The sequence below is a fragment of the Lethenteron reissneri genome, chromosome 2, assembly GCF_015708825.2.
Source record: "Lethenteron reissneri isolate LAM-NWPU_2019-01 chromosome 2, ASM1570882v1, whole genome shotgun sequence".
In the NCBI taxonomy this organism is placed as follows: Eukaryota; Metazoa; Chordata; class Hyperoartia; order Petromyzontiformes; family Petromyzontidae; genus Lethenteron; species Lethenteron reissneri.
Genome location: NC_083780.1, coordinates 15,339,831 through 15,346,963, shown reverse-complemented (window position 1 = coordinate 15,346,963; position 7,133 = coordinate 15,339,831). Strand labels below are relative to the sequence as shown.

At 41.7% G+C, this 7,133-nt stretch overlaps 1 protein-coding gene across 1 annotated transcript in view; it reads left to right on the top strand.

Annotated features, from left to right (window-relative positions):
• Positions 1-5,982: 5,982 nt before the first annotated feature.
• The window catches only part of LOC133341129 (oncoprotein-induced transcript 3 protein-like), a 36,243-nt gene continuing 35,092 nt past the window's right edge, over positions 5,983-7,133 (top strand). Inside the window, exon 1 of the mRNA XM_061549600.1 lies at positions 5,983-5,996. The gene's annotated coding sequence lies outside the window, so the exon portion shown is untranslated. The remainder of the gene's footprint in view (positions 5,997-7,133) is intronic.

Sequence of the window (7,133 nt, the reverse complement as noted above, 5' to 3'; positions counted from 1 at the left end):
ACACCAATTAAAATCCACAATAGAGGTTTTTAGGTTAGATCGCGTAAATTTATAAATGTGGCGTTAAAACCCGCCACCACCTGACACAGCCAACTAGTAAGGGTTGTCACGTAAACAGAACGTGCCAATTCGTCACTAGTACAGCACACCGGTGTGTTGGAGAGCCAAGCCACGACATTTACTATCTAAGTACAACGTTTCACCAGTAATTACAACTAGCTTCATCAGGCGACAGCCAGATTTGTGGAGAAGTCCACCTGTTTCGTTCCTTTTATAGAGGGGTAGACGTTTTGACCTCCCTTTTGCGCTCTTGCACAATGTTGGAGGGGGGGGGGATTACTGAGGCAACGTACATTATGCATGTGCATTATGCGAGCCCTTTGAATTTGTCCTTCCTGTCTATTGTGTTTATTATAATAGCCCTACCAACGGTAATCGCTATTGAGGTTCGTTGCCCTTTGTCGGAATGTATTTAATTAATTTATTATTTGATGATTCGCTTCCACGCAGCACTAAGGCGGCAGCTATCCGAACGGTTCAAATTATTTTGATTTCTTTCAATTTCGATAGATTATCTAATCAGTTTTGGCCAGTAGTAGCTAGTTTTGCACAAAACTTCAACATTATCAAAATCAATTGAGTGTCCTTGTTGGCGCGCATGTTCTGCTACTGCTGACAGTTGCATTTGAGATAATTTAATATTTCTCTGATGTTCTTTTAGTCTCGTGCTGATCATTCGTCCTGTTTGCCCAACGTAACATTTACCACACGTGCAGTTAATCCTGTACACGCCTTCTGATAGCTTCGGTAATACATCTTTTGTACCCGATGTTAATTTCTGTATTTTATGTACCATGCCAAATCTTACTCGGATGTTTTGTTTTTCCCAACATCTGGATAGTTTATCAGTTACTCCCGCAGTTCCAATGCTCTTGTTATTTTATTTGGTTTTGGTCTTCAGTGACTTGTTGTTTTGTGCATCATTGTAACCGTTCATTTGCAGCGCTTCTTTAACATGTTGAATTTCACTTCTCAGACTGTCACCATCTAACACTTTCTTAGCTCGATGAATGTGCGTCTTGACAAGAGTAGATTTCTGTGCGGTGTGATGGTCGCGAAAGCCTACGTGTTAAACTGACTAAGTAAAATGCCTGTTTGTCTATTTACATGTCCTCTTTGTCATATTGGGCAGCTCCTACGACAACTCCAGGTGAGATCTTGCGGTGCAACTCGTGTAGGTGCAGCAAATTGAAAGTGATGCTGGCTATGCTTAAGAGCTGTGTAGGACAGTACTAACTTGTACACCACCAAGACGTGGAACCAAGATAATCAATTCACAGGTTACTCTGTGAGACCTTTCCAATCATGTCAATTAAAAGTGAGAACTGGAGGCCAATGTTTAGCTATGAATACAAATAAAATGGACCCCCTTGTGGTTTAGTTTATTTCACGCATTTACTTTACCTATAGCCACCAGTTTCTCTGGAAGTGAGATAAATTGTGCACCATTCAAGAATACAGACGTTTATAGACTGATGGTATATGAGTTTAAAGGTTTAAAGGCAGGAGCTAGATCCCTAACAATCAAACATATGTCCATCATACTGAAGTGAAATATTCCAGGACGTGGTCTTCATTAATAATTAAGAGAAACAGAATTCATCAATTTTCTAATCACACCACATGAACGTGTTTGTGTCTCTTTACATATATTCACCATCATACGGAGCAGCTCCTACGACAACTCTTGGTGAGATCTTGCAACACATCTCGTGTAGATGCAGAATATTGAAAGTGATGCTGACTCGGCTGTGGAGCTATATAGGACAGGACTAGCTTCTACACCAACAAGAGATAGCGCTGAGTTAAGCAGGCCCTTGCTCTTTTTTTATCTTACATAGCGTTCCATTGTATCTGGAAATCAAAATGATAGCTGCAGACAACTGTATTAAAGCATTTAAAAAGGATATATACATTCGTAATGTTAAGTTCAAACATCAAATATGGTGTGAGGCCTTGGTGGGTTGAAGGGCTATGCTATGCACCCAGAGAACTGAGTCAGATTTCCGTCTGAAGCCAACATCACTGTGAAATCTCAAAGTTCCTAGGACCTCATTTTACCATCCAACACCAATTAAAATCCACAATAGAGGTGTTTAGGTTAGATCGCATAAATTTATGAATGTGGCGTTAAAACCCGCCACTTCCTGACACAGCCAACTAGTAAGGGTTGTCACGTAAATAGAACGTGGCCAATTCGTCACTAGTACAGCACACCGGTGTGTGGGAGAGCCAAGCCACGACATTTACAATCTGAGTACAACGTTTCACCAGTAATTACAACTAGCTTCATCAGGCGACAGCCATATTTGTGGAGAAGTCCACCTGTTTCGTTCCTTTTATAGAGGCGTAGACGTTTTGACCTCCCTTCTGCGCTCTTGCACAATGTTGGGGGGGGATTACTGAGGCAACGTACATTATGCATGTGCATTATGCGAGCCCTTTGAATTTGTCCTTCCTGTCTATTGTGTTTATTATAATAGCCCTACCAACGGTAATCGCTATTGAGGTTCGGTGCCCTTTGTCGGAATGTATTTAATTAATTTATTATTTGATGATTCGCTTCCACGCAGCACTAAGGCGGCAGCTATCCGAACGGTTAAAGTTATTTTGATTTCTTTCAATTTCGATAGATTATCTAATCAGTTTTGGCCAGTAGTAGCTAGTTTTGCACAAAACTTCAACATTATCAAAATCAATTGAGTGTCCTTGTTGGCGCGCGTGTTCTGCTACTGCTGACAGTTGCATTTGGGAGAATGTAATATTTCTCTGATGTTCTTTTCGTCTCGTGCTGATCATTCGTCCTGTTTGCCCAACGTAACATTTACCACACGTGCAGTTAATCCAGTACACGCCTTCTGATAGCTTCGGTAATACATCTTTTGTACCCGATGTTAATTTCTGTATTTTATGTACCGTGCCAAATCTTACTCGGATGTTTTGTTTTTCCAAACATCTGGATAGTTTATCAGTTGCTCTCGCAGTTTCAATGCTCTTGTTATTTTATTTGGTTTTGGTATTCAGTGGCCTGTTGTTTTGTGCATCATTGTAACCGTTCATTTGCAGTGCTTCTTTAACATGTTGAATTTCACTTCTCAGACTGTCACCATCTGACGCTTTCTTAGCTCGATGAATGAGCGTCTTGATAAGAGTAGATTTATGTGCGGTGTGATGGTCGCGAAAGCCTACGTGTTAAACTGACCAAGTAAAATGCCTGTTTGTCTATTTACATGTCCTCTTTGTCATATTGGGCAGCTCCTACGACAACTCAAGGTGAGATCTTGCGATGCAACTCGTGTAGGTGCAGCAAATTGAAAGTGATGCTGGCTAAGCTGAAGAGCTGTGTAGGACAGTACTAACTTGTACACCACCAAGACGTGGAACCAAGATAATCAATTCACAGGTTACTCTGTGAGACCTTTCCAATCATGTCAATTAAAAGTGAGAACTGGAGGCCAATGTTTAGCTATGAATACAAATAAAATGGACCCCCTTGTGGTTTAGTTTATTTCACGCATTTACTTTACCTATAGCCACCAGTTTCTCTGGAAGTGAGATAAATTGTGCACCATTCAAGAATACATACGTTTATAGACTGATGGTATATGAGTTTAAAGGTTTAAAGGCAGGAGCTAGATCCCTAACAATCAAACATATGTCCATCATACTGAAGTGAAATATTCCAGGACGTGGTCTTCATTAATAATTAAGAGAAACGGAATTCATCAATTTTCTAATCACACCACATGAACGTGTTTGTGTCTCTTTACATATATTCACCATCATACGGAGCAGCTCCTACGACAACTCTTGGTGAGATCTTGCAACACATCTCGTGTAGATGCAGAATATTGAAAGTGATGCTGACTCGGCTGTGGAGCTATATAGGACAGGACTAGCTTCTACACCAACAAGAGATAGCGCTGAGTTAAGCAGGCCCTTGCTCTTTTTTTATCTTACATAGCGTTCCATTGTATCTGGAAATCAAAATGATAGCTGCAGACAACTGTATTAAAGCATTTAAAAAGGATATATACATTCGTAATGTTAAGTTCAAACATCAAATATGGTGTGAGGCCTTGGTGGGTTGAAGGGCTATGCTATGCACCCAGAGAACTGAGTCAGATTTCCGTCTGAAGCCAACATCACTGTGAAATCTCAAAGTTCCTAGGACCTCATTTTACCATCCAACACCAATTAAAATCCACAATAGAGGTGTTTAGGTTAGATCGCATAAATTTATGAATGTGGCGTTAAAACCCGCCACTTCCTGACACAGCCAACTAGTAAGGGTTGTCACGTAAATAGAACGTGGCCAATTCGTCACTAGTACAGCACACCGGTGTGTGGGAGAGCCAAGCCACGACATTTACAATCTGAGTACAACGTTTCACCAGTAATTACAACTAGCTTCATCAGGCGACAGCCATATTTGTGGAGAAGTCCACCTGTTTCGTTCCTTTTATAGAGGCGTAGACGTTTTGACCTCCCTTCTGCGCTCTTGCACAATGTTGGGGGGGGATTACTGAGGCAACGTACATTATGCATGTGCATTATGCGAGCCCTTTGAATTTGTCCTTCCTGTCTATTGTGTTTATTATAATAGCCCTACCAACGGTAATCGCTATTGAGGTTCGGTGCCCTTTGTCGGAATGTATTTAATTAATTTATTATTTGATGATTCGCTTCCACGCAGCACTAAGGCGGCAGCTATCCGAACGGTTAAAGTTATTTTGATTTCTTTCAATTTCGATAGATTATCTAATCAGTTTTGGCCAGTAGTAGCTAGTTTTGCACAAAACTTCAACATTATCAAAATCAATTGAGTGTCCTTGTTGGCGCGCGTGTTCTGCTACTGCTGACAGTTGCATTTGGGAGAATGTAATATTTCTCTGATGTTCTTTTCGTCTCGTGCTGATCATTCGTCCTGTTTGCCCAACGTAACATTTACCACACGTGCAGTTAATCCAGTACACGCCTTCTGATAGCTTCGGTAATACATCTTTTGTACCCGATGTTAATTTCTGTATTTTATGTACCGTGCCAAATCTTACTCGGATGTTTTGTTTTTCCAAACATCTGGATAGTTTATCAGTTGCTCTCGCAGTTTCAATGCTCTTGTTATTTTATTTGGTTTTGGTATTCAGTGGCCTGTTGTTTTGTGCATCATTGTAACCGTTCATTTGCAGTGCTTCTTTAACATGTTGAATTTCACTTCTCAGACTGTCACCATCTGACGCTTTCTTAGCTCGATGAATGAGCGTCTTGATAAGAGTAGATTTATGTGCGGTGTGATGGTCGCGAAAGCCTACGTGTTAAACTGACCAAGTAAAATGCCTGTTTGTCTATTTACATGTCCTCTTTGTCATATTGGGCAGCTCCTACGACAACTCAAGGTGAGATCTTGCGATGCAACTCGTGTAGGTGCAGCAAATTGAAAGTGATGCTGGCTAAGCTGAAGAGCTGTGTAGGACAGTACTAACTTGTACACCACCAAGACGTGGAACCAAGATAATCAATTCACAGGTTACTCTGTGAGACCTTTCCAATCATGTCAATTAAAAGTGAGAACTGGAGGCCAATGTTTAGCTATGAATACAAATAAAATGGACCCCCTTGTGGTTTAGTTTATTTCACGCATTTACTTTACCTATAGCCACCAGTTTCTCTGGAAGTGAGATAAATTGTGCACCATTCAAGAATACATACGTTTATAGACTGATGGTATATGAGTTTAAAGGTTTAAAGGCAGGAGCTAGATCCCTAACAATCAAACATATGTCCATCATACTGAAGTGAAATATTCCAGGACGTGGTCTTCATTAATAATTAAGAGAAACGGAATTCATCAATTTTCTAATCACACCACATGAACGTGTTTGTGTCTCTTTACATATATTCACCATCATACGGAGCAGCTCCTACGACAACTCTTGGTGAGATCTTGCAACACATCTCGTGTAGATGCAGAATATTGAAAGTGATGCTGACTCGGCTGTGGAGCTATATAGGACAGGACTAGCTTCTACACCAACAAGAGATAGCGCTGAGTTAAGCAGGCCCTTGCTCTTTTTTTTATCTTACATAGCGTTCCATTGTATCTGGAAATCAAAATGATAGCTGCAGACAACTGTATTAAATTCATTTAAAAAGGATATATACATTCGTAATGTTAAGTTCAAACATCAAATATGGTGTGAGGCCTTGGTGGGTTGAAGGGCTATGCTATGCACCCAGAGAACTGAGTCAGATTTCCGTCTGAAGCCAACATCACTGTGAAATCTCAAAGTTCCTGGACCTCATTTTACCATCCAACACCAATTAAAATCCACAATAGAGGTGTTTAGGTTAGATCGCATAAATTTATAAATGTGGCGTTAAAACCCGCCACTTCCTGACACAGCCAACTAGTAAGGGTTGTCACGTAAATAGAACGTGGCCAATTCGTCACTAGTACAGCACTAGTGTGTAGTGTATAGTGTAGTGTATAGTGTAGTATACTAGTACAGCGCACTGGTGTGTTGGAGAGCCAAGCCACGACATTTACAATCTGAGTACAACGTTTCACCAGTAATTACAACTAGCTTCATCAGGCGACAGCCAGATTTGTGGAGAAGTCCACCTGTTTCGTTCCTTTTGAAGTACTCTTGAAGACGCGTGGACACCGTAGTAAGGCACACGTATTTATTTACACAATGTCGTACAGCACTGGAGGGATGTATCGGCCCCCTCACCCGTATAACTGGGAATTCACCTCTAGCTAGCCTTCCTAGCCGAGTCCTCCGCTAACGGGCTAGGGGAGGCTGTCTGGCCCGACACTGGTCAGTCGGGCTACGGTACCCGGAATCCCAGAGGACTAACTCTGGTTCCGGAACCACGCCACTGGCTCCAGCCTGCGCTGCCCTTACAAGGGCGGCGTCCCAGGGGGAGTCCAGGGCCTATCTGGCCAGTCTTCCTTCTTCCTTTAACTACACTAAGACTCAACCCCGAGCTCTCTGGCTCATCCCTTTTTATACCCCCCTAGAGGATCGAAACCCCCCTCACGCCGTCCAGTGCGGACGTCGTTGCGGGCA